We start from the raw sequence: 24,688 nt of genomic DNA on the forward strand, positions 1-24,688 counted from the left end.
AAAGAAGGACACCATGTATTAATTAAAGGAACAATTCAACAAGAAGACATAACAACCATAAATATTTATACACTTGGCCAGAGTGCTCCAAAACACATGAGGCAAACATAAAAAAAAGAGAGAGATACATCTACCATAGCTGGAGACTTCAGTTCCCTGCTCTCATCAATGAACAGAACATCTAGACAGAGGATCAGTAAAGAAAAAGATAATTTGAATAATACAATAACTAGAACTAGACTTAACAGACATTTATAGAACATTACACCCCACAACAGCAGGATACACCTTTTTCTCTAGTGCTCATGGATCATTTTCAAGGATAGACAATATGCTGGGTCATAAAGCAAATCTCAATAAATTTAAAAAGATTGAAATCATGCAAAACACTTTCTCAGATCATAAAGGAATGAAGTTGGAAATCAATAACAGGCAGAGGGTCAGAAAATTCACAGGTATATGGAGGCTCAACAACACACTCTTAAACAGTTAGTCACGAAAGGAATTACAAGAGAAATCAGTAAATACCTCAAGGTAAATGAAAATGAAAATACAACATATCAAAATTTATGGGATGCAGCAAAGGCAGTGTGAAGAGGGAAATTTATTGCCCTAAATGCCTATATCAAAAGGAAGAGGACTTCCAAGAAGATGGCTGACTAGAGTAGCTTAAGATTAGCCTTGCTCCATGTAAAAGTTAGAGAAGGGGCATGAGGGTGACTGAGGCAGCGATTCAGGAGTGCAGCTGAATGGGAGAGACTTCTGCACCACATGTGGCAGCCCTGGTTGCAGAGGCTGAGGAACTGAGAGGCAGAAAGCTGGAGCCTGGTGCAGAGGTGCAGAGCAGCAGAGCCTGCAGGAGTGCATGGTTGGGGGGCATGGGACTAGGAAGTAAGCCAGGCTGCATTCCTTGGGCATGCTACCCTCACCAATGCACCCCCATGACCAGTGACTCACCCCACACCCCATGCACCTGAACCCTGTAACCCATTCCCATTCCCTGTGCTCCAGGAACTTCCACCCCACCAGCCCCCAGTGCATTTATCTGCCCTACACCCCCACCCCAAGGGCAACCCAACCCACCTCTCCTGCACCCCTCACAAGCACTACCTCTCCCTTCCTGTTCCCTACAGCCTAGCCTACCCCCACCCCCCATTCATAGTGTTGCATGGCCTCATTCTGCCCTCCATGAGCTCAGTGTATCCGTTTACGGCAGTCCCAGCCCCACGCATGTGCACAGGCCCCCAATCACATCATTCAGCTCTGGGAACTGCACTTTACAGCAGACCTAGAACTGCACATGCGCACAGCCCTCAGCCTCACTTCCCAGCTCTGAGAAAGTGCTGATCTGGGCAGCCGAGTCACATCTGCCCCCAGTCCACAAATGCATAATGCTGACCTGCTGCCACAGCTCTACACATGCACACAAAGGGCCCCCTGCGTTAGACCAGTGCACACCAGTTATGCCACCAGGCTGGTGCATCTGCACAGCTACATCCTTCCTGGCCACTGGACGCCCATGTTCACAAGCATCAGCATAATATCCCCAACCTGTGCCCATACCTGACCTGAAAAAAACAACCATAATGATCCACTCCATTCCATGCTCTCCACTGTACAACCATCCCACAAACACAAGGACTTAGACTACTGAAATAAATCAACTCCAAAAGTAAATCAATCAAGATATTTACATGCCACAAAGATAGCAGAAGATCACTAAGCATATAACAATGCAGACAGATATAGCCCTACCTAATGACCAATTAAAACACCAGGAGACACAGATGTTGGAACAACTAATCAAAGATGTTCATATAACTCTACTTAATAAAATAAGTGGATGGCAAATGACATAAAGGAGATCAAGAAGACAGTGGAAGAGCACAAAGAGGAATTTGAAAGAATACATAGAAAAATAGCAGAAATCACAGAAATGAAAGACTCTGTTGACCAAATAAAAAATGTACTAGAGGCATGCAACACCAGATTTGAAGAGACAGAAGGAAGAATGAGTGATATAGAGGATGGGATAATTGACTTCGAAGACTCAAAACAGCAGATGGCAAAAAAAGATGGAAAAAAATTGAATGGGAACTCAGGGAAATGATAGACAAAATGAAGCACGCAAATATAAGAATCGTTGGTGTCCCAGAAGGAGAAGAGAGGAGTAAATGGCTAGGAAGAGCAGTTGAGGATATAATGGGGCAAAACATCCCAACCCTCATAAAGGACATAAATACATGTCAAAGAAGCCCAACAAACTCCAAACAGAATAAATCCAACTAGGCCTTCCCCAAGGCACATACTAATCAGTCTGTCAAATGTTGAAGAGAAGCAAAAAATCCTGAAAGTGGCAAGAGAAAACAATATACTACACACAAGGGAAATCAAATAAGACTGAGTTCAGACTACTCAACTAGCACCTTGGAGGCAAGAAGGCAGTAGTATGACATATTCAAGATCCTGAGAAAGAAAACCTTCCAGTCAAGAATTCTGTACCCAGCCAAATTCTCCTTCGAAATTGAGGGAAAGATTAAAGTTTTCACAGACAAAGAAGTCTTGAAAGAATTTGTCAACAAGAAACTGGCCCTACAAAAAATACTAAAAGGGGTTTTGACAGCTAAAGAAAAAAAGACAGGAGAGGGAGGTCTGGAGGAGGGCACAGAATTGAAGAGTACCACTAATGGTAATTTAAAGAATACAAAGAGAAAGAGGGAAAAGAATATATAGACCTGACAAATAAAACAAAAAAGATAAGATGATGGAATCAAGAAACACCTTTAAGTAATAACATTTAATGTTAATGGACTAAGTTACCAATTAAAAGTTACAGATTAGCAGAATGGATTAAGAAACATAATCCAGCTATACGCTGCTTACAAGAGACTCATCTTAGACACAAGGATACAAATAATTTGAAGTGAAAGGATGGAAAAAGATTTTCTATGCAAGTTGTAACCACAAGAAAACAAGAGTAGCTATACTAATATCGGACAAAACAGACTTTAAATGTAAAGACATTATAAGAGACAAAGAAGGACAATATATACTAATTAAAGGGTCAATTGACCAAGAAGATATAACAATCATAAATGTATATGCTCCCAATCAAGGAGCTCCAAAGTACATGAGACAGACATTGGTAAAACTGAAGGGAATGATAGATGTTTCAACAATAATAGTAGGAGACTTCAATACACCACTCTCCTCTATAGATAGAACAACCAGACAGAAGATAACCAGGAAGTAGAGAAGTTAAATAACTTGATAAATGAATTAGACCTGACAGATGTATATAGGTCATTGCACCCCAAAGCACAAGAGTATACATTCCTCTCTAGTGCTCATGGAACATTCTCCAGGATTGATCATATACTGGGGCACAAAACAGGTCTTCATAAAATTAAAAATACTGAAATTATTCAAAGTGCTTTCTCTGATCATAATGGGATGAAGCTGGATCTCAGTAACTACCAAAGAATGAGAACATTCACAAATATATGGAGATTAAGTAACACACTCTTAAACAACCAGTGGGCCAAAGAAGAAATTGCTAGAGAAATAAGTAGCTATCAGGAGATGAATGAACATGAGAATACAACTTATCAGAACTTATGGGATGTGGCAAAGGCTATGCTGAGAGGGAACGTTATTGCCCTGAATGCCTATATTAAAAAACAAGAAAGAGCAAAAATCAAGGACTTAAGAGCAAACCTGGAGGAACTTGAGAAAGCACAGCAAACTAACCCCAAAGCAAATAGAAGAGAAATAACAAAGATTAAAGCAGAGATAAATGAATGGGAGAACAAAAGAACAATAGAAAAAAATCAATAAAACCAAAATTTGGTTCTTTGAAAAAATCAATAAAATTGATGGGCCACTAGCAAGACTGACACAGAAAAAAAGAGAGAGGATGCAAATAAACAAAATAACAAATGAGAAGGGTGCATTACTGCAGACCCTGAAGAAATAAAAGAAATCATAAGAGAATACTATGAACAACCATATGCCAATAAACTAGACAACTTAGGTGAAATAGACAAATTCCTGGAGAAACACAAACAAGCTACACTGACTCAGGAAGAAATAGAAGATCTCAACAAACCAATCACGAGTAAAGAGATTCAACCAGTCATCAAAAATCTTCCTACAAAGAAAAACCCAGAGCCAGATGGCTTCACTGGGGAATTTTATCAAACATTCCACAAAGAACTAACACCAATCCTGCTCAAACTTTTCAAAAAAATTGAGGAAAAAGGAACTCTACCTAACTCATTTTATGAAACTAATATCATTTTAATACCAAAACTGGGTTAAAAAAAATGCTATAAGAAAGGAAAACTACAGGACAATCTCTCTAATGAACATAGATGCAAAAATTCTCATTAAATATTAGCAAATTGAATCCAACAGCACATTAAAAGAATTATACACCATAACCAAGTGGGGTTTATACCAGGAATGCAAGGATGGCTCAACACAAGAAGAAAATCAGTTAATGTAATACAGCACTTTAACAAAATGAAAAGGAAAAATCACACGATCATCTTGATTGATGCTGAAAAAGCATTCAACAAAATTCAGCATCCTTTTCTGATAAAAACACTCCAAAAGATAGGAATCAAAGGGACATCTTACCTCAATATGGTAAAGGGACTATGTGAAGAACCAATAGCCAGCATCATACTCAATGGAGAGAGACTGAAAGCTTTCCTCCTAAGATCAGGTACAAGACAATGATGCCCATTGTCACCACTATTATTCAACATTGTGCTAGAAGTTCTAGCTAGAGCAATCAGTCAGGACAAAGAAATAAAAGGCATCCAAATTGGAAAGGAAGAAGTAAATCTCTCATTATTTGCAGATGATATGATACTATACTTGGAAGATCCTGAGAAATCTACAGCAAAGTTACTTGCGCTAATCAACAAATTCAGCAAGGTGTTGAAGTATAAAATTAGTGTGCAAAAATCAGTAACATTTCTATACACAATGAGCTAGCTGAGGAGTCACTTAAGGAAAAAATTCCATTCAAAATAGCAACTAAAAGAATCAAATACTTAGGAATGAACTTAACTAGGGACAAGAAGGATTGGTACACAGAAATATACATGACATTGTTAAAAGAAATCAAAGGAGATCTAATGGGTGGAAAGACATTCCCTGCTGATGGATAGGAAGGCTAAATATAGTTAAGATTCAATTCTCCCCAAATTGATCTACAGATTCAACACAGTACCAATCAAAATTCCAACCACCCACTTTGCAGATTTGGAAAAGCTAACTGCCAAATTCATCTGGAAGGAAAAGAGACCCCAAATAGCTAAAAAGCACCCTAAAAAAGAAGAACGAAGTGGGAGGATTAACACTCCCTGACTTTAAAACCTATTATAAAGCCACAGTGGTCAAAACAGCATGGTACTGGCACAAAGACAGAAGCATTGACCAATGGAATCAAATCAAGAGTGCAGAAATAAACCACCAAATCTAAGGTCAACTGATTTTTGACAAGGCCCCCAAATCCTCTGAACTGGGGCAAAATAGTCTTTTCAATAATTGGGCATGGAAGAACTGGATATCAATAGCCAAGTGAATGAAAGAAGACCCCTTTCTTACACCCTACACAAAAATTAACTCAAAGTGTATCAAACACCTAAATATAAGAACTAGCACCATAAAGCTTCTAGAAGAAAATCTAGGGAAACATCTTCAAGACCTTGTAATAGGACGTAGCTTCCTAAACTTTATACCCAAAGCAAAAGAAACAAAAGAACAAATAGATAAATGGGAACTCCTCAAAATTAAATGCTTCTGCACCTCAAAAGACTTTGTCAAAAAGGTGAAGAGGCAGCCAACTCAATGGGAGATAATATTTGGAAATCACATATCAGACAAAGGTTTGATTCCCTGTATATACGAAGAAATCATACAGCTCAACAACAAAAGAACAAACAACCCAATTATAAAATGGGCTAAAGATATGAATAGGCATTTTTCTGAAGAGCTTTAGATTTCTTATTTGGCGATGGTGTGTTTTTGGTTTTCTGTCTCTTGGGAACAATGAAATTATCTAAAATTGAGGATGTTCAGTTTAAGAATGTGGACTTTGGGCTTTCTACATGATGTCCGATGAATGCAGGTGGCTGATGCACTGATGGAGAAGTAGATTGACGAACAATGGTGTGTACTTATGAACTAAGATGTGCTGCTACAAAAAGGAACAATATCATGAGGCATGCAACGATGTGAATGAACATGTGGGACATTTGGTGAGACAAAATAAGCCAGAAACGAAAAAAAAAAAAAAACAATAGTATGGTCACCATTAGAAAATGCTTATAAGAAAACAGGCTTAGTTTGTAAGCTTTTAAAGCAGACACATTAGGTCAGGAGTGCTGATTAATATTTCTGGATTTTGAGAGGCTGTTATATACATATAACCTGATAATCAGAGATAAGAACAAAGCTGAACAGGTTGGGGTTAAAGTAATTCAGAACATAGGGGTAAAGAAGACAAAGTGTCTACATTTTAGAATCACACATACTCTTTGAGACCAACGGAAGAAAGGTTTATTTGATCTGGAACTGAAATTTTCTGTTGTGCATAATCTAATTCAACCTATCTGTGTAGCTCATTTGAACAATTGAAACACAGAAAGCACAGAATAAGAAAGATCCTTTAATCCTGTATAGATTATTGTAATGCCTAGAAACATCCTAGAGTATATTAAACAGATAATCAAAAGGTATTGGTAAAGTCCCCTGAGAGAGAGGAGAAAGAATATGGAACTATTAAACCTTACCATCAGTGAATCCCCTGATGTAGGTCCTCAAACATGAGGACTACTCTTGTGAAGCTTATGTAGGTAGTGGAGAAGCTTAGACTACCTATAGGCATGCCTAAGAGTTACTTCTGGAGGACCTCTGTGGTTGCTCAGATGTGGCCTCACTCTCTCTAAGCCCAACTCTGCAAGTGGAATCATTGCCCTTCCCCCTATGTGAAATATGACATTCAGGGGTGAAAGTCTCCCTAGTGACATGGGAGAGGACTCCCAGGGATGAAACCAGACCTGGCACCATGGGATCAACAATTACACCCTGACCAAAAGGAGGAAAAGAAGTGTAATTAATAAAGTATCAGTGGCAGAGAGAGCTCAAATAGAATTGAGAGGCTACTCTGGAGGTTGCTCTTATGCAAGCTTCAGGTAGACCTTGCTACCTATCATAACCTGCCAGCCCCCACTAGGACCATTGCAGCTAATCCTAAAGAACACCTAGGGTAATATATAAGAACCACAAGGATTCCAGACACTAGAGTAACTTTCTAGAAACCTACAACCTCCGGATGGGTCCCTGGTCCAGATAAGTTCTGAGACCTACCCCAGTCTCTCCAGAACATCAGATAGTTCCATCTCCCTACCCCATATTAGTGACAGACCCTTCTATAAAAAAATTTAGAATTGCCATAACCCAAACAACCCCAAAGAGAGGTATGGAAAGATCAAAGGTGATGGTGGAATTATATATAGAAGATAGGACTTAATAAATGAATATAAATGCTGAATCATTAAATTGATATCTCTTTTAGTCTCCAGTATTTTAGAGCAGCTAGAAATGGAGACCTCGAGTTGTAAAATTGTAACCCATGTTAAAGTCTGAAATATGTTCTACAACTAATTGTGGTGCTGTGCTTTGAAATTTATAGCTTTTTTGTATATGTGATATTTTCAACAAAAAAGAAGGAAAGGAAGTTAATTATGATGATAAAAAAAGAATTTAAGCCTTCTAGCCTCCTCTATTCTGGAGCAGCTAGAAGGAAAAATATGAGAGGGTCATATGGTGGCCCATGACAAATTCTAGGATCTGTCCTGTAACCACTTGTTGAAGAGTGCTTTGAAAATTATTGCTTTTTTATTTCTTCGCTTTGTATATTTGTTATACTATACAATAAAGAATAGTTTAAAAAAATAAGAAGAATCAAAAGAAAAAAAAAGTTAATACCCACAATTGGGTGAGTCATGTCTCTGTGAAAATAATCATGTTTCAAACATCCAGTACTCAACAGGGAGTAAAAGAAATGGTTGCTCCCACAAGATTGATTAGAATTAAAACATGGCTTTCTTAGGGTACACAAATCCTTTCAAACCAGCACATATACTATGCACACACTTTTGCGTAGTTTATTTCCAAAAGCATAATAATCAAAATGAATCCATTGAGATTCATCATGTTGTTGTGTATATAAATTTTTTCATTCTTTCTTTTTGCTAAATAGCATTCCATTATATGAACATCCACAGTTTGTTTAACCATTCACTATTGATGGACATTTGGGTGGTTTCCAGTTTACAAATAAAGCTGCTGTAAACATTCATCTAGAAGTCTTTGTATACCTATATATTATCTTTTCACTTGGAAAAATACCTAGGAGAGACATAGCTGGGTGATACAGTAAGCTTATGTAAAATTTTTTAGAAGGTTCCAAACAGTTTTCAAAAATGGTTGTACCATTTTAAATTCCCACCAGTTCCTCCACATTCTCACCAACATTTCATATGGTCATCTTTATAATCTTAGCCATAATAATAGGCTTATAGCAGTATCTCATTGTGGTTTAAGTTTGAATTCTCTAATGACTAATGATACTGAGTGTATTTTCATGTGCTTATTTAAGAGCTATAAAACTCTTGGTGAAATGTTCATTCAAGTATTTAATCTGTTTTTAAATTGTTTGTTTTCTTATTATTATTTTTGAGTTTTGAAAGTTCTATATATATTTTGGATACACATCCTTTATCAGAAAAATGGTTTACAAATGGTTTGTGATTTGTCTTTTCATCCTCTGTTTAACAGTGTCTTTACAGAGCAAAAGTTTTCAATTTTGACAAAGTTCAATTTTCGATACTGTCTTTTTAAGATTGTAGCTTGGACGTTATATCTAAACAAATCTTTCCCTAACTCAAAGTCACAAGTTCCCTTAATTTTTTTTCTACAAGTTCATGGCTTTATATTTTACAGTCAGGGCTACGATCAAATTTGTATGCTGTATAAGATATGGATCAACATTTTAAAAGAATATGCAATTGTTACAGCACTACTTGTTGAAAAGACTATCCTTTCTTGATTAAGCTACTTTTGCAACCATGTCAAAAGTCATTTGTCTATATATAGTTGAATTAGTTCTGCAATCTCTGTTCTGTTCCATTGATTGACTTATCTTTACACCAATACCACTATGTTTTGATTACTATAGCTTTATAAGAAGTCTTGAAATCTGGTAGCATTAGTTGTCCAAATTTGTTCAATTTCAAATAAGTTTTGATATTTTAGATTGTTTTCTTTCCATATGAACTGTAGAATAAGCTTATTAATTTGTACAAAACAAAAAATCCAATGGGGGTTGTTTTAGTTTGCAAAAGCTGCCAGAATGCAATATTCCATAAACAGAATGACTTTTTAAAAAGAGGAATTTATTAAGTTGCAAGTTTACAATTCTAAGGCCGTGAAAATGTCCAAATTAAGAGAAGCCTATAAAAATGTCCAAATTAATGCCCCCAGAGAAAGATACCTTGGTTCAAGAAGGCTGATGATGTTTGGGGTTTCTCTCTCAGCTGGAAAGGCACGTGATGATGTCTGCTTTCTCTCTTGGCTTCTTGCTTCATGAAGCAGCCCCGGGGAAGTTTACCCTCTGCTCCAAAGTTCTCTGACTGTGTGGGCTCTGTTGGTTCTGGTGGCTCTCCAGTTTTTTCCAAAATGGTTCCCTCTTAAAAAGCTCCAGTAAGCAGCCCATCCTTGAATGGGTAGAAACACATCTCCATGGGAACCATCTAATCAAATGTTACCACCCACAATTGGGTGAGTCATATCTCCATGGAAACAATCAAAAAGATACTACTCAGCAATACTGAATAACGATTAAAGGACATGGCTTTTCTTGGGTATACAACAGATGCAAATCGGCACAGCGGTTTATTGGAATTGCCTTGAATTTGTACATCAATTTAGGAAGAATTGATATCTAAAAATATTAGCCTTCCTACCCACTAACACTGTTTTCTTTAATTTTTCTCAGCAATATTTGCAATTTTCAGTGCACAGTTCTTGCACATCTCTCTCAGATTTATTTTGAAACTAATATAAATGATATTTTAATTTCAATTTCTAATTATTGATAGTATAAAATGCAATTGATTTTTGTACATTGATCATCTTTCTTGCATCCTTTCTAAAGACAAATATTAGATTTAGTAGCTTTTTGAAGATGCCATTGGATTTTATAAATGAATGATGACATTGTCTGAAAATAAAGGCAATTTTTACTTCTTTTCCATCTCAATGCTTTTATTATTATTATTATTTTAAAAGTTATGCATTTATAGAAAAATCATGCATATAATGCATAGTTCCTATATACCACCCATTTTTAGCACCTTGCATTATTGTGGTATATTTGTTACAATTGATGATAGCACATTTTTATAATTGTACTATTAACTATAGTATATGGTTTACCTTAGGGTCCACAGTTTTATGTTGTAATGTCCCATGGATTTATTTTAACTTTTATTCTAGTAATACAACCTAAAATTTCCCCTTTAACCACATTCAAATATATAATTTAGTGCTTTGAATTACATTCACACCACTGTACTACCATCACCACCATCCATTACCAAAACTTTTCTGTCATCTCAAATAGAAACTCTGTATAATTTAAGGATTAATTCTCTATTCCCTACCCTCATCCCTTCCCCTGGTAATCTGTGTTCTAGATTCTGACTTTATGAATTTGCCTATTATATCAGTGATATAATTATATCAGTGAGAGCATACTGTATTTATCATTTTGTGTCTTGCTTATTTCACTCAAAATGTCTTCAAGGTTCATCCATGTTGTCTCATGTATCAGAATTTCATTCCATTTTACAGCTGAATAATGTTCCATTTTGTATACTAACCACAGTTTGTTTATCCACTCATCTGTGAATGAATAATTGGATTGCTTCCATCTTTGGCAATTGTGGATAATGCCACTATGAACACTGGTGTGCAAATATCTGTTCAAGTGCCTGCTTTCAGTTCTTTTGGGTATATACTTAGAAGTGGGATTATTTGGTCATATGTAATTCTATACTTGACTTTTGAAGGAACTTTCAACTATATTCCACAGTGGCTGCACCATTTTACATTCCCACCAGCAATGAATGAGTGTTCCTATTTCTCCATTTCCTTTCCAACACTTGTAACTATCCATTTTGTACCTCACTGTGGGTTTAAATTGCATTACCCTAATGGCTAATGACACTGAGCATCTTTTAATGTGCTTTTTCATCTTGTATATATTTTTTGAAGAAATGTCTACTGAAATCCCTTGCCCATTTTTTAATTGGATTGTCTTTTTGTTGTTGAGTTGAAGGATTAAAGCCTTGTGGAATATGTGGTTTCCAAATATTTTTCTCCCATTGTGTAGGTTGCTGTTTTACTTTCATGATAAATTTCTTTAAGGCACAAGTGTTTTACATTTTGATGTGGTTCCACTTATCTGTTTTTTTCTTTTACTGTTGTGCTTTGGGTGTAAAGTTAAAAAAAAAAAACATTGCCTATTGCAAGGTCCATAAGGTGCTTCCCTATATTTTCTTATAGGAATTTTTTCATTCTGAATCTCATATTTAGGTCTTTGATCCATTTTGAGATGATTTTTGTATATGGTGTGAGGTAGGTGTCCACCTTCATTCTTTAGTATATGAACAACCAGTTTTCTCAATACCATTATTGAAGAGACTATTCTTTCCAATTTTTAGTGGTCTTCACCCTCTTGTCAATAGTCAGTTGGCCATGGATGTGAGGTTGATTTCTGAGCTCTAAATTCAATTCCATTGGTCTATATGTCTGTCCTTGTGCCAGTTCCATGAAGTCTTGATTACTGTGGCTTTATAATATGTGGAAAATATACAACAAAGCTATTAGAGTTAATAAATGAATTCAGCAAAGTGGAAGGGTATAAGATCAACACTCTAAAAGCAGTAGCATTTCTATACACTAGTAATGAACAATTGGAAGAAGAAATCAAGAAAAAATTCTGTTTACAATAGCAACTAAATGAATCAAATATCTAGGAATAATCCTAACCAAAGATGTAAAGGGCTTGTACACAGAAAACTATGAAACATTGATAAAACAAATCAAAGAAGACCTAAATAAATGCGAAGACATTCTATGTTTGTGGATTGGAGGGCTATATATTGTTAATGTTAAATTACCCAAAGCAATTTACAGATTTAATGCAATCCCAGTCAAAATTCCAACAGCCTTCTCCCTCATTTTTGAAAGTCTTGCTGTATATACAATTCTTGTTTTGTAATTGTTTTCTTTCGACACTTTAAATATTTCTTACTACTGCCTTCTTGCCTTGTTGGTCTCTGATGAGAAATTTGCACTTAATCTTATTGGGATACCTTTGTACATAACTCATTGCTTTTCTCTTGCAGCTTTCAGAGCTCTCTCCTTGTTCTCGGCATTGGATAATTTAATTACTATGTGCCTAAGCATAGTTCTCTTTGGGTTTATCCTCTTTGGGGTTTATCAGGGTTCTTGAATGTGCATTTTCATGTCTTTCATTAAATTTGGGAAGTTTGCTGCCATTATTTCTTTGAATATTCCTTCTTCCTCTATTTCTTCTTCTGGGACTCCCATAATGCATATGTTGGCACACTTTATGGTGTCCCACAGGTCTTTTGGGCTCTGTTTGGTTTTTTTTAATTCCTTTTTCTTTCTGCCCCTCAGTCTGAATCATTTCAATTGCCTTGTCTTTGAGAGCACTGTTTTTTCTTGTACTACCTCCAATCTGCTATTGAAATTGTCTAGGGAATTTTTCATTTCAGTTAATTATGTCCTTCAACTCCCATATTTCTGTTTTGTTCTTATTCAGAATAAAAAAAAAGAGATACCCATATCGTTCATTCATTGTTTTCCATATCCTCTGGTTCTTTCTCCATGTTTTCCTTTATCTCCTTGGGTGCATTGAAGATCAGTGTTTTAAAATCTCTGTCCAGTAAGTCCAAAGTTTGGTCCTCTTTGTTGTTGGTTTCTGTATTTTTATTTTGCTCCTTTGGATGAGTCATCATTTCCTTTTTCTTTGTTTGTCTTGTAATCTTTTGTTGTGCACTGTGACTTTTAATATTTTAAAGTGTTAATTCTAGGATTAGACCCTGAGTTGTCTGTTCTTTAGGTTTGTTGTAAGCTGGTGATATGACAGAGATTTTCATGAATGCCAGGAGCTAATCAATACAAACAAATAGAGAAAACACACACACACACACACACACACACACACAACACCTTTCATAACTTTTACAAGTTGGCTGTGCTTTGGCCAGTGGTCTCCCTCTAGAACAGGGCCAGGGCTTACATGGCAGGGCAAGCTGGCTGAACCCTGCATTGTGGAGGGGTTGGGGGAGAGATCAGAAGGGCACCAGGAGCATCTTCTGTGGCTTTTGAAACTGTATTTTCTTGATTCAGCATTTGCCTATAATGCAACCCTTTGTTTTCCAAGGTTTTAAGGAAAGGTTCCTGTCTTTTAAGATTCCTCTGTCACCTGTGCTTAAGGGGAGGTTAGCACAATGGCTACCCTCAGAGTTGGGTCCCAGCAACCTGGAGTACGTAATCAAAAGCCGTGATCAGCGGTCAGACCACAGATCCCAAGTGTTTGGAGAACTAGGACATTGTGTCCCACCCTGGCACCAGCAAGCTTTTCCAGGAGCCTGAGTAACAGGACCCACAGCTGCCTGCCACAAGGCTGGGGGAAGGGTGATGTTAGCTGCCACAGGGAGGGTGAAACTCACCATTATTTATAGCAGTTTACCACCATCTTCCTCCTGCACCTTCCTGGATGCTGCACCGTGTTCTCTTAGACTGCAGAGTTTCTAAATAGTGTATTCAAAATGTTCCTGCAAGTTCAATAGTTGTTTTGGTGGAAGGACTGATTCCAAGAGCTTCTTACTCTGTCGTCTTCTAACAATCTGGATACTTTCTTTGGTTTGGGTTTTTGTTTTGTTTTGTCTGGGTTTTGCCTTATTGCACTGGATAGTGCATCCAGTACAGTGTTGAATACAAATGATGATAGCAGACATCCTTGTCTTGTTTCTGATCTTAAGGAGAAAGCATTCAGTTCCACCATTAAATATGCTATTACCTGGATTTCTTTTGTAGATTCCATTGTAACCAAGAAATCAGGATTTAAGGGATGATTTTGATTATAAATTGTATTATAAAAATTCCTTTTTGCTTTCTGGAATGTTGGAGTAGACAGAAATACCTGAGATCTCTGAATTGCCCAACTGCCTTGATATCTGAAATGAGTGTAAAAAGCCCTTATCCTGTGCCTTGGTGATTGTAAGAGCTGCTCATTCTCTTATCAAGTAAAGGTCCTAATGCTAATGCAGTCAGCTATTAACTACTTCTTACTTTTGGTTTACACCTTTAGTACTGAACTGACAGCTCTGCCTCCCCTCCTTTCAACTTATGTTCTACACTCGTCTCCATTTTTGCTTCGAACTTAACTATCCAAAATGACCTCATCTCCCCTTGCTAAAATTCTTAAAAACCTTGAACCTCCTAAACTCGGAGAGACAGATTTTGGGCCGTTAGGCAGTCTGTTCTCCTGCTCCATGTGTAGTAATAAACTCTTTCTCTCTTTGAAACCCCACTGTCTCAGGAATTGGTTATTGAGTGCATCAGGCATAAGAATCCATAGCTTTTGTCTGGTAACACCATTTACCAAGTTTAGGAAGTTCTTTTCTATTTTTAGTTTAATTTTTTTTTTTAACAAGAATGGATGGTGAACAGTTTGAAAAGTTGAAAAAGTGATCAGACTTCATCTAGAGATATGAATGAAGGTGATCTGAATAGGATTAAGGTGATTCAGAATACTGGGAAAATGCTGATATGGCCCGTATTTTCAAACTTCAACCTCTGTGCAAGACCAACGATGGAGATGTTTATTTGGTGCAAAATTTATATTTTGAGTAACGCATTATCTAATTTGAGGGAAATAGGGAAAATGGCCTCTTCTCAGGAAACAAAATGGCTCAGATCTGCTTACTCAACCTCCCACATCCTGGTTCCTTGTTTAGTCCCAGTTCCTCTAGGCCGGTCCATTTCCCCGAATCCATGTCAACAGGGGGCTGCAACTGTAACCTTGGACCTTCCTAAGGGAGGGTCATCTCTCTTCCTAATTGGTTAATATTTGCACTCAAGACTGTAAGCCCACAGCTCCCAGCCAATGGGGGACGGGTGAGCGGGGGTGGGGGAGGGGGCAATTGCATCAGGAGGCCTATATAATCTTTATTACTGTGCACAGCTAGCATACTCACTAGCTTCCACTATCTGGTGGGTGCCCTTTCTCATGAGAAAGAAATAAAACAGTGCCTGTCTCTGACTTAACTTCTTGCCTTCAGAAATCTTCTTTTGGGTAGGCAACTGTCATCCCACTCATAATTTAGCTTGTATGGTCAGTTTACTTGAACACCATAATTACATGGAATCTTGAATAGGGTGTGAGGTCTTGTTGGTTTTTACAGGTTAGTGTGATGCCCTGATATACCCTAGAATAATTTGGACAGAGAATTAGAAAGTATTTGCAAAGTCCCCTTGTGGGACTGGGGAGAAAGGAGGAAATATTCAACTTCCCCATCTGGAGAATTCCTGATATTCCTGCAAGCAGTGGGGACAACCAATTCAATAGGCTGAGCCCTCGATCTTGGGGTTTGCCCCATGAAGCTTATTCCTGCAAAGGAGAAGCTAAGGCTACATATAATCATGCCTAAGAGTCGCCCTCAGAGAACCTCTTTTGTTGCTCAGAGGTAGCCTAGCTCTCTAAGCCAGCTCAGCAGGTGAACTCACTGCCTTCCACCCTACATGGGACATAACTCCCAGGAGTGTAAATCTTCCTAGCAATGTGGGAGCTGATTCCTGGGGATGAGCCAGGACCCGGCATCATGGGAATGAGAAAGCCTTCTTGACCAAAAAGGGGAAGAAAGAAATAAGACAAAATAAAGTATCAGTGGCTGAGAGATTTCAAACAGAGTCAAGAGTTTATCCTGGAGGTTGTTCTTATCCATTATATAACTATCCCTTTTCAGTCTATGGTGTGTTGGAGTGACTAGAGGGAAGTAACTGAAACTGTTGACCTGTGTTCCAGTAGCCTTGATTCTTGAAGAAGGCTGTTTAACTATATAGCTTTTACAATGTGACTGTGTAATTGTGAAAGCCTTGTGTCTGATGCTCTTTCTATCCAGTGTATGGACAGATGAGTGAAAAAAAAATAAGGATAAAAACGAAATAATAAGGCCATGGTGGCTCAGCAGGCAGCATTCTTGTCCGCCATGTCGGAAATCTGGATTCGGTTCCTGGTGCCTGCCCATGTAAAAAATCAATAAATAATAGAGGGAGTTAAAGAGGCTGGGTAGATTGAAATACTGTGGGTCAATGAAAGAGAGGGGTAAGATGTATGGGATGTATGAGTTCTTTTTCCTTCTTTTTATTTTTTATTATTTTGTAGTGAAGCAAATGTTCCAAAAATGATCACGTTGAAGAATGCAAGTATGTAATGATATTGTGAACCATTGATTTTATAATATAGTCAGACTGTATGTGTGTGGCTATTTCTCAATAAAAACATTTTTTAAAAAGAATGGATGATGAGTTTCTCAAATTTTTTTTCTGCCTCTATTGGAAAGAACATATAGCTTTTCCTTTTTAATTTATTTATATGGCAAATTATACTGATTGATTTTAGAATGTTAAACTGTCTTTGCATTCATGGTATAACCTTATTTGGTCATGATGTATTATGCTTTAACATTTTAAATTCACATTCAGTTAAAATGGACTTTTTGGTGTATAGCTCTATGAATTTTATCATGTATTTAGATTCATGTAACCATCACAGTAAAGATACTAGAGAGTTATATCACCTGCAAAAAAATCCCCCATTCTGCCCCTTTATAGTCTCACCCTACTCTTAGTTCAAAGTTACTAGTGTAAGAGCATTCTTGAATCTACCATCTTATCCTTTAGTTTTTATTTGTCATATCTATACATTATTTCCACCTCTCTCTTTGTATCCTTTAAATTACCTTTACTGATACTCTTCAATTCTGTACCCTCCTCCAGACCTCCTCCTCCTGTCTTTTTTTTTTTTCCAGAAACATTGGCATCTTTTTGAGCTTTTGATATTTACATCCAAATTTCCCTCCAGAAGAGTTGTTTCAGTTTACATTCCCACCAGCAAAGCCCTGTATATATTGTCAATTAATCCTAGGTGTCAGGCTCTTGGAGACTTTAATTTAATTCATTGTAACTGGTCTTTGTGGTATATGGATATTGAAATCTAAGCTGAAACTTGTAAGGCAGAGTTAATATTTGGAAATGAGAGTCAGCTATGAAATTAGATTTCCTGGTCTCTAACACCTGGTGTTATTTAATGGTGATTGTCTTGATGAATTTCCATAATAAAGTACAACTTTTTATCTCAAATTCTAGCATGCCCCAGCAAATCTCAGAATGAGAATGGAAACAGGGACACCTATTTGATTGCAGGATTGGTCAAGCTTTACTTGTGTTTGTTGAGATCGTCTATTTCTTCTTGAGTCAATGTTGGTTGTTCATGACTTTCTAGGTAGTTATCCTTTTCATCTACACTGTCTAGTTTATTAGCATATAGTGGCTCATAGTATCCTCTCATTACTTCCTTTATTTCTGCTGGGTCAGTGGTTATGTCTCCTCTTCCATTTCTGATTTTATTTATTTGTATCCTCTCTCTCTTTCATTTTCTTTTCCTTTCTTTTTGTCAACCTAGCTAAAGGCCCATTAATTTTATTAATTTTCTCAAAAAACCAACATTCAGTTTTGTTGATTTTCTTGATTGTTTTCATTTTCTCAGTTTCACTTATTTCTGCTCTAATCTACATTATTTCTTTCCTTTTGTTTCCTCTGGAATTAGTGTGCAGTTCTTTCTCTAGTTCTTCCAGGTAAACAGTTAATTCCTTGATTTTTGCTCTTTCTCTTTTTTATATATAGGCATTTTAGGCAATAAATTTCCCTCTCAGCACTGCCTTTGCCTCATTCCATAGATTAGATATGTTGTGTTTTCATTTTCAGGAACCATATTTACTGATTTCTCTTGTAATTTCTTCCTTGACTCACTGGTTGTTTAAGAGTGTATTGTTTAGCGTTCATATATTTGTGAATTTACTGGCCCTCTGCCTGTTATTGATTTCCAACTTTATTCCATTATGCTCTGAGAAATTTTTTTTGTATGATTTCAACCTTTTTAAAATTTATCAAGACTTGCTTTGTGACCCAGCGTATGGTTTATCCTTGAGAATGATCCATGAGCACCTGAGAAAAATATGTATACTGCTGTTGTGGGGTGTAATGTTCTATAAATGTCTGTTCAGTCTAGTTCATTTAGCATATTATTCAAAATCTCTGTTTCCTTACTGATCCTCTGTCTATATATTCTATCCATTGATAAAAGAGGGGAATTGAAGTCTCCAACTATTATGATAGAGGTGTCTAGTTCTCCCTTCAGTGTTGTCAATGTTTGCCTCATGTACTTTGGAGCACTCTGGCTATTTTTGCTTATTTTCCACTATAAATTTAAAGTCATTAAATTTATTTATAATTTGCATCTCCCAAAAGAAATCTGTTAGTATATTTATTGGGAATATATTAATTTATAAACTAACTTAGGAAGAATTGTTGAGTCTTCCTATCCCTAAAAATACAGTATATCTTTCTATTTGTTCAAGATTACATTTATGTCTTTGAAAATGCTTTAAATTTTTGCTCAAAAAGGCTTTGTGTATTTTGTTTCAGGTATTTACTCTTTTGTGTTGCTATTGTAAAGGGAATTTTCTCCTCTGATATATCTTCTGATTGTCTTTTGTATATACAGAGGCTTTTAATTCTACCTTACTGTACTGTCTCCCTCCTTATCTTTCCCTTCCACTCTCTCTCTCATAGGATTAGTGGTAATTGTAATAGAAAATCTTTTGTTGATTATCTTGAGTTTTTCAGTCATATAATCATATCACCTCCCAGTAGTGACAGTTTTACTTTAAATTTATACAATTGTTATGTTTTCAATTTCTTGCTATTTCCTAATTGTGTTGCCCACCCCAAATAAACCTGGTGAGGACCATGAGAAGCAGGGTAGGAGGGAGTCAGAGAGGTCACAGGAGGCCTTCATGAATGTGATCCTTAAGTTTGTGCTTTGTCATATCTTCTCTTCCATGATAGCTGCTGATTGTGCCAGGCACAATGCTAAACTCTTAGTTACAAAATCCCATTTCATCCTTCAAGCACTCTATAAAGTTTGCAATTCCCATCTTCATTTTACAGATAAGAAAACTGAGACACAGATAGGAAAAACAAACTTAGCCAAGGTCACAAAGAAAGTGGCAAAACTAAGACACAAAGCCAAGTCTGTCTAATTCCAAAGAAACCACTCTTACCTGCCATGGTATTTAGGTCCACCTGAGGGTAGCATAAGGAAGCCTTTACTGAAAATTCTCAGAGTATGAGGATCTGGTTTTGCAGAGGACCCCTTTCTCTGAGCTGTGGTCTGTGGCTTGGGCAGGATCCAGTCTCAAGTTTCCCAGCTAGGTGGTGAGGGCTTCCAGTTGCCCATGACCCCTAAAATGGAATAAATTTTGTGTGTTGTATGTAATTTTTTCTTTTAACTTGTGTTTTCAAGTGAAGTCCGGTGGGACAATGGAGTAGTACATGAGTATGGGAGATACACACAATATGTATATCAGCCACTCCTTGCTGCCCACTCATAAATAACATTCATAGTGCCCCATAAACACAGAATTCTGGTGGTCCCATGGTGTGTGGGAATTCAGCAGGATTCAAAATGAGTACAAGGTAAATGTGTTAGGGAAGTCACCAGTTTCCATAGTGTTGGTAGATATGTGAACATTTCAAGAAGTAAAATAAAAATAGTTGAGGTTGGGCAGTCCGTGGTGGCTCAGCAGGCAGAATTCTCACCTGCCATACCAGAGACCCAGGTTCGATTCCCGGTGCCTGCCCATGCAAAAAAAAATTTTTGAGGTAGTCTGGTGACGCTTTTCCACTGATCTGATAAGAACAAAATCAATATGCATGAATGAGCTATAAAAACTGTGTAATGTTGGTGATTCTGCATTCAAGTTAAATGCCACATATTTGCATTTAAAACTGGGATCTCACAGTATAAAGTTGAACAATAAAATTCATGCTGTGGTTAGAATGCCTGCCTTCCATGCGGGAGAGCCGGGTTCGATTCCCGGACCATGAACACACACACACACACACACACACACGCACCAAAAAAATTTATGCTGAGTATCTATCATTTTAATTTCTTTACTTAGAACCACAGCAAATATCAAATTTTTAAAAAGCTTACACATTAGTGCCTTTAACAGCACTTTTTTTACCTACATTTTAAACAGAGCCCCCATTTTCATTTTTCACGGGGATCCACAAATTACGTAGTCGAATCTGTTTTTCATAAGCCTCTGAGTGATTCTGATGTAAGGCCAGCATCGAGAGCCACTGGAGCAGATGACCTTTTCAGGTTCCTATCACTGCTGAGACGCCCCAGGACTGGGAGTATTGGGTAGGCAAGTGCTGCCCCCTAGCGCCTCCTGCACGTAGGCTACTCCGCGGCTCTGCACAGTGTAGTGAGCTCACCTGCTGTGAGCCTTAGAGGTCTTGCGGAAGTCTTAGCTCTTCGGCATTGAGGAAGTTCCTCATGTATAAAAGTGTTGCTATTACAGTAAGACATAAGGAAGTCCTGAAGCATATTACAGTACAGATGAACTTTGAGGACATAATGCTGAGTGAACTAAGACACAAAAGGACACATGCCATATGATTTCGCTATTATGACTCTAGTAAATGTAATTTCAGAGGATACACTGAAGAATAGAGCAGACCTAGAGGTGCACAAAAGCCAGAGACAGGGAAAAGCTACCCAAAGAGGCTGAATCTAAATGCAAGAGAACAATGGAAGTGATGATAACTAATTAGTGGGATTATAAGTAACATTGCCATACTGAAGATGAATATGATTCAAAGGGGATGTATACTGCCATATACCCCACTGATTAAATCTATAATTATAAATAAGTTATCACATGAACTATTTCAATGGTTTGATAGTGGACAAAGAGTCAATAGTAGAGAGATATGGGGGGGACTAAAAATGCATGGTATGGCTAATAGTTAACATGAAGATATCAATAGTACCACAACAATACCAGGGGCAACTAACTGGGGGAGGGGGGAGAGGGGAGTGAAAAGTGACAAGAGGTAGTTTTGATCTGATAGTTGATGACACTCCATTTGCCGGTTCTTTGTCATTATGGACCAATGAAAATTGTCTAAAATTGAGAGTGCTATTGATTGTACAACCAAGTGACGACACTGTAAGGCATGGTTTGTTTATTTTGGACATTATCGATGATGCTCAGCAGATGGTGAGAACCAAATGGTACCGTGACTGAGAAGCAGAATGGCAAGTGGTGATTCATTTATACGATGGAATATGATGAAGCAACAAAAAGTAGGCGTTGAGAAGCATGCAAGGAACTGAATAAACCTTGGGACAATGTGCTGTGTAAAATAAGTCAGAAACAAAAGAACAAATATGCAAAAATCTCTCTCAGAAAATACTTATAAGAAAATTGGAGCCCAGATTGTAAGCTCTTATAGCACCAACGTTTAGTCTGAAGTTATAAATGTATTTCTAGATTCTGAAACACTGAGCTATATGTGTATCAGCTGGTATTTTCCTAGAACTTTGAGTGTCTCTGTAACACCTAAAACCAAGAAATGGAGTACTGCAGCCTGAAAGTTAGCATACCTATATATACTAACAGTTACAGTAACTGAAAAAAAGATCGGGCCTCAATTAGAGTTTAAAACAAAGCCAATCTGGCTGGGTCTAAGGTAAATTAGAATGTTGGATAAAAGATGATAGTATATGTACTCTAGACCTTTAGCTACTGTCTGAGACCAAAGGCAGAGAGGTTTATTATGCCTAAAACCTAAATTTTCTGTAACACATAACCTAAAGCAACTGTCTGGATACCTCATTTAAACAACCTAAATTCCTGGTGTCCAGACGGAATGAGGCCTTGTAATTCTGTGTAGCTTAATATAATACAGGCTACATCTCAGACTATGGTGGGCTAATAATTAAAAAGCATTGGTAGAGTTCCTTGAGGGTCCAAAGAGGAATATATATATATTCTTCTCTCTCTATATATATATATATGTATATATAATAGCCATATATATATATATATGGCTATTAAACTCTCTGATCTGAGAAGCCAATCAACAACTGGGGACTCCCAAGAAAATAGGCCAAGCCCTGGATTTTGAGGCTTGCCCTTATGAAACTTATTTCTGTAGGGGAGAAGCTAAGACTACCCATCCAAGGCCTAAGAGCTGCTTCCAGGTAACCTCTTTGTTGCTCAGATGTGGTCTCTCTCTCTAAGCCCAACTCTGCAAGGAAAATCATTGCCCTCCCTCCTACATGGTACAGTCATTCAGGGGTAAAAATTTCCCTGACAATGTGGGGCATGACTCCCTGGGATGAGTCTGGCCCTGGTACAATGGGATCAACAATGCCTTCCTGACCAAAAGGGGGAAAAGAAGTGTAATAAAATAAGGCATCAGTGGCCAAGAGAGATGAAATGGAGTCAAAAGGCTATTCTGGAGGCTACTCTTACGCAAGCTTCAGTTAGATAGCGCTAATTGCCATGGTTTGCTAAACGCCAATCAACATCACTCTTGTTGGCTCTTAAGAACACCTAGGGCTCAAACTGAGATGCTATAAAGGTTTCATGCACTACGTTTGCTTTCCTGGAACATAAAATTCCCAGAGGGGTCATAGGTCAGATAAGTCCTAAAACTCAGAGGGACCAGCCTCTCCAAGATAATTAATCCATCCTCTATCCTTTAATGTGGACACCTGTTCTCAATATAAAAAAGTCAGACTGGGCATTCCCCAAAGATCCCTATAAATTGGGAGAAGGATTAAAGGAGAAGGAGGAGGTATAACAGAAAATGGGATTTAACAAGTGAGTATGGCTGCTGAATCACTATATTAATATGCCTTCTAGCCTTCAGTGTTTTGGAGCAGCTAGAAGGAAAAATCTGGATGTTGGGATGGTAACCATAATAAACTCTGGGAATTGTTCTATAACTACTTGTTAAAGTGCGCTTTGAAAATTTTTGCTTTTTTCTTTCTTTGCTTGTATATATGTTATATTTTACAATTAAAAAACAGTTTTAAAAAATGTTGGTGGTCTTGCTGGCAAGATGGTGGCTTAGCAAGGTGTGGGATTTAGTTCGTCCTCTAGAGCAGCTACTAAATAGCCAGGAACAGTACAGAAAAACTGTTGGGGCCACGTCAGTGACTGAACACACAGCGTACCCCAATCTGGACAAGCTGGACTGGCTGTGAGCGCCCCCCGCCCCCCCCCGCCCTGAACTGTGAGTTCCCCAAGCCATGGTGGCCGGCGCCCCTCCCCCACAGGCTGCTTCCCAGAGGGGAAAGGAAAGAGTTTACTAGCAGCAGGGGCTGAGCACAACAAAACTCCAATTGTGGAATTAATTCACAAATTCTGACTACTAAAAATAGGCCCCCAGCTCAGCTAAACCTCGAGTAGAAGTGGAGGTTGCTGGTTTTTTCCCCGGCGCAGAGGGGGCAGGGCTGACAGAAAGATAAAAAAGAAAAAAAATGGGGTTTTTTTTTGGATCTGTAAAGGTCTGGCCCTACAGGAAAGGAGGGGGCACATAAGGCCTGGAGATACACAGAGCAATGTACCAACTTAAGCTGTTGATTGGCAAACCCAAGGAATGGGGTCCTGCTCTGAAAAGGATTTTTCTTTTTCTCTTTTGTGGCTGTGTTTCTGTGGCTTGATTACTCTTTGGATACAGCTGCAAGGCTTCTTAGGCTCCATTGCCCAAGGCATAAGCAGAATTGAGCTTGTTTGAGAGCTTGTCTGGAGCCTGTGCCTTTCCCAGGAGAGAGGCAGGGCCCAGCTCAGGTGGAATCCCTCCCTCAAGGAATTCAGACCCCAGGGTCTGGAAAAGTGAAGTGATTAAAGCCAGTCTACAATCTCTCCTCTGTCTCCACCACACCCCCAGCAGGGAGAGTCTGCTGAAGTTAAAGGTACTGCATCACCATATGCTGGTGAGACCTGCAGGCAGAAAAGCACCCCATACTGGGCAGGATAGGAAAAATGCAGAGTCCAGAGACTTCATAGAAAAGTCTTTGAATCTGCTGGGTCTCACCCTCAGGGAAAACTGATGCAGATGACTCTTTCCTCCTGAGAGGAGACCAGTTTGGTCTGGGAAAATCTGACTGGGGTCTATAATACCTAAGGAGATCCTCCTAAGGGGTGGGAGAAAGGCACCATACAGGCAGGGCAAGAAACAAAAAAACAAGAACTGAAAAATTCTGATCTATTAAACAAAACCTAACCTAGAGGACTAGAATAAGCTGAACTGAATTTCAAAGAACAGATAGACAACAAAGCCATCCAGCAAGAAAATCCTCAGGGAAAAAAAATGAAAACAATCTCCAGAATAAACTAATTAAGGTAATTGAGTGCCTAGA

General features: G+C 38.0%; 1 pseudogene; it reads left to right on the forward strand.

Annotated features, from left to right (window-relative positions):
- Positions 1-16,385: 16,385 nt before the first annotated feature.
- LOC143656335 (cytochrome c oxidase subunit 6A1, mitochondrial pseudogene) overlaps positions 16,386-24,688 on the forward strand; it is a 29,799-nt pseudogene continuing 21,496 nt past the window's right edge.

Source organism: Tamandua tetradactyla, chromosome 2 (assembly GCF_023851605.1).
Source record: "Tamandua tetradactyla isolate mTamTet1 chromosome 2, mTamTet1.pri, whole genome shotgun sequence".
Classification (NCBI taxonomy): Eukaryota; Metazoa; Chordata; class Mammalia; order Pilosa; family Myrmecophagidae; genus Tamandua; species Tamandua tetradactyla.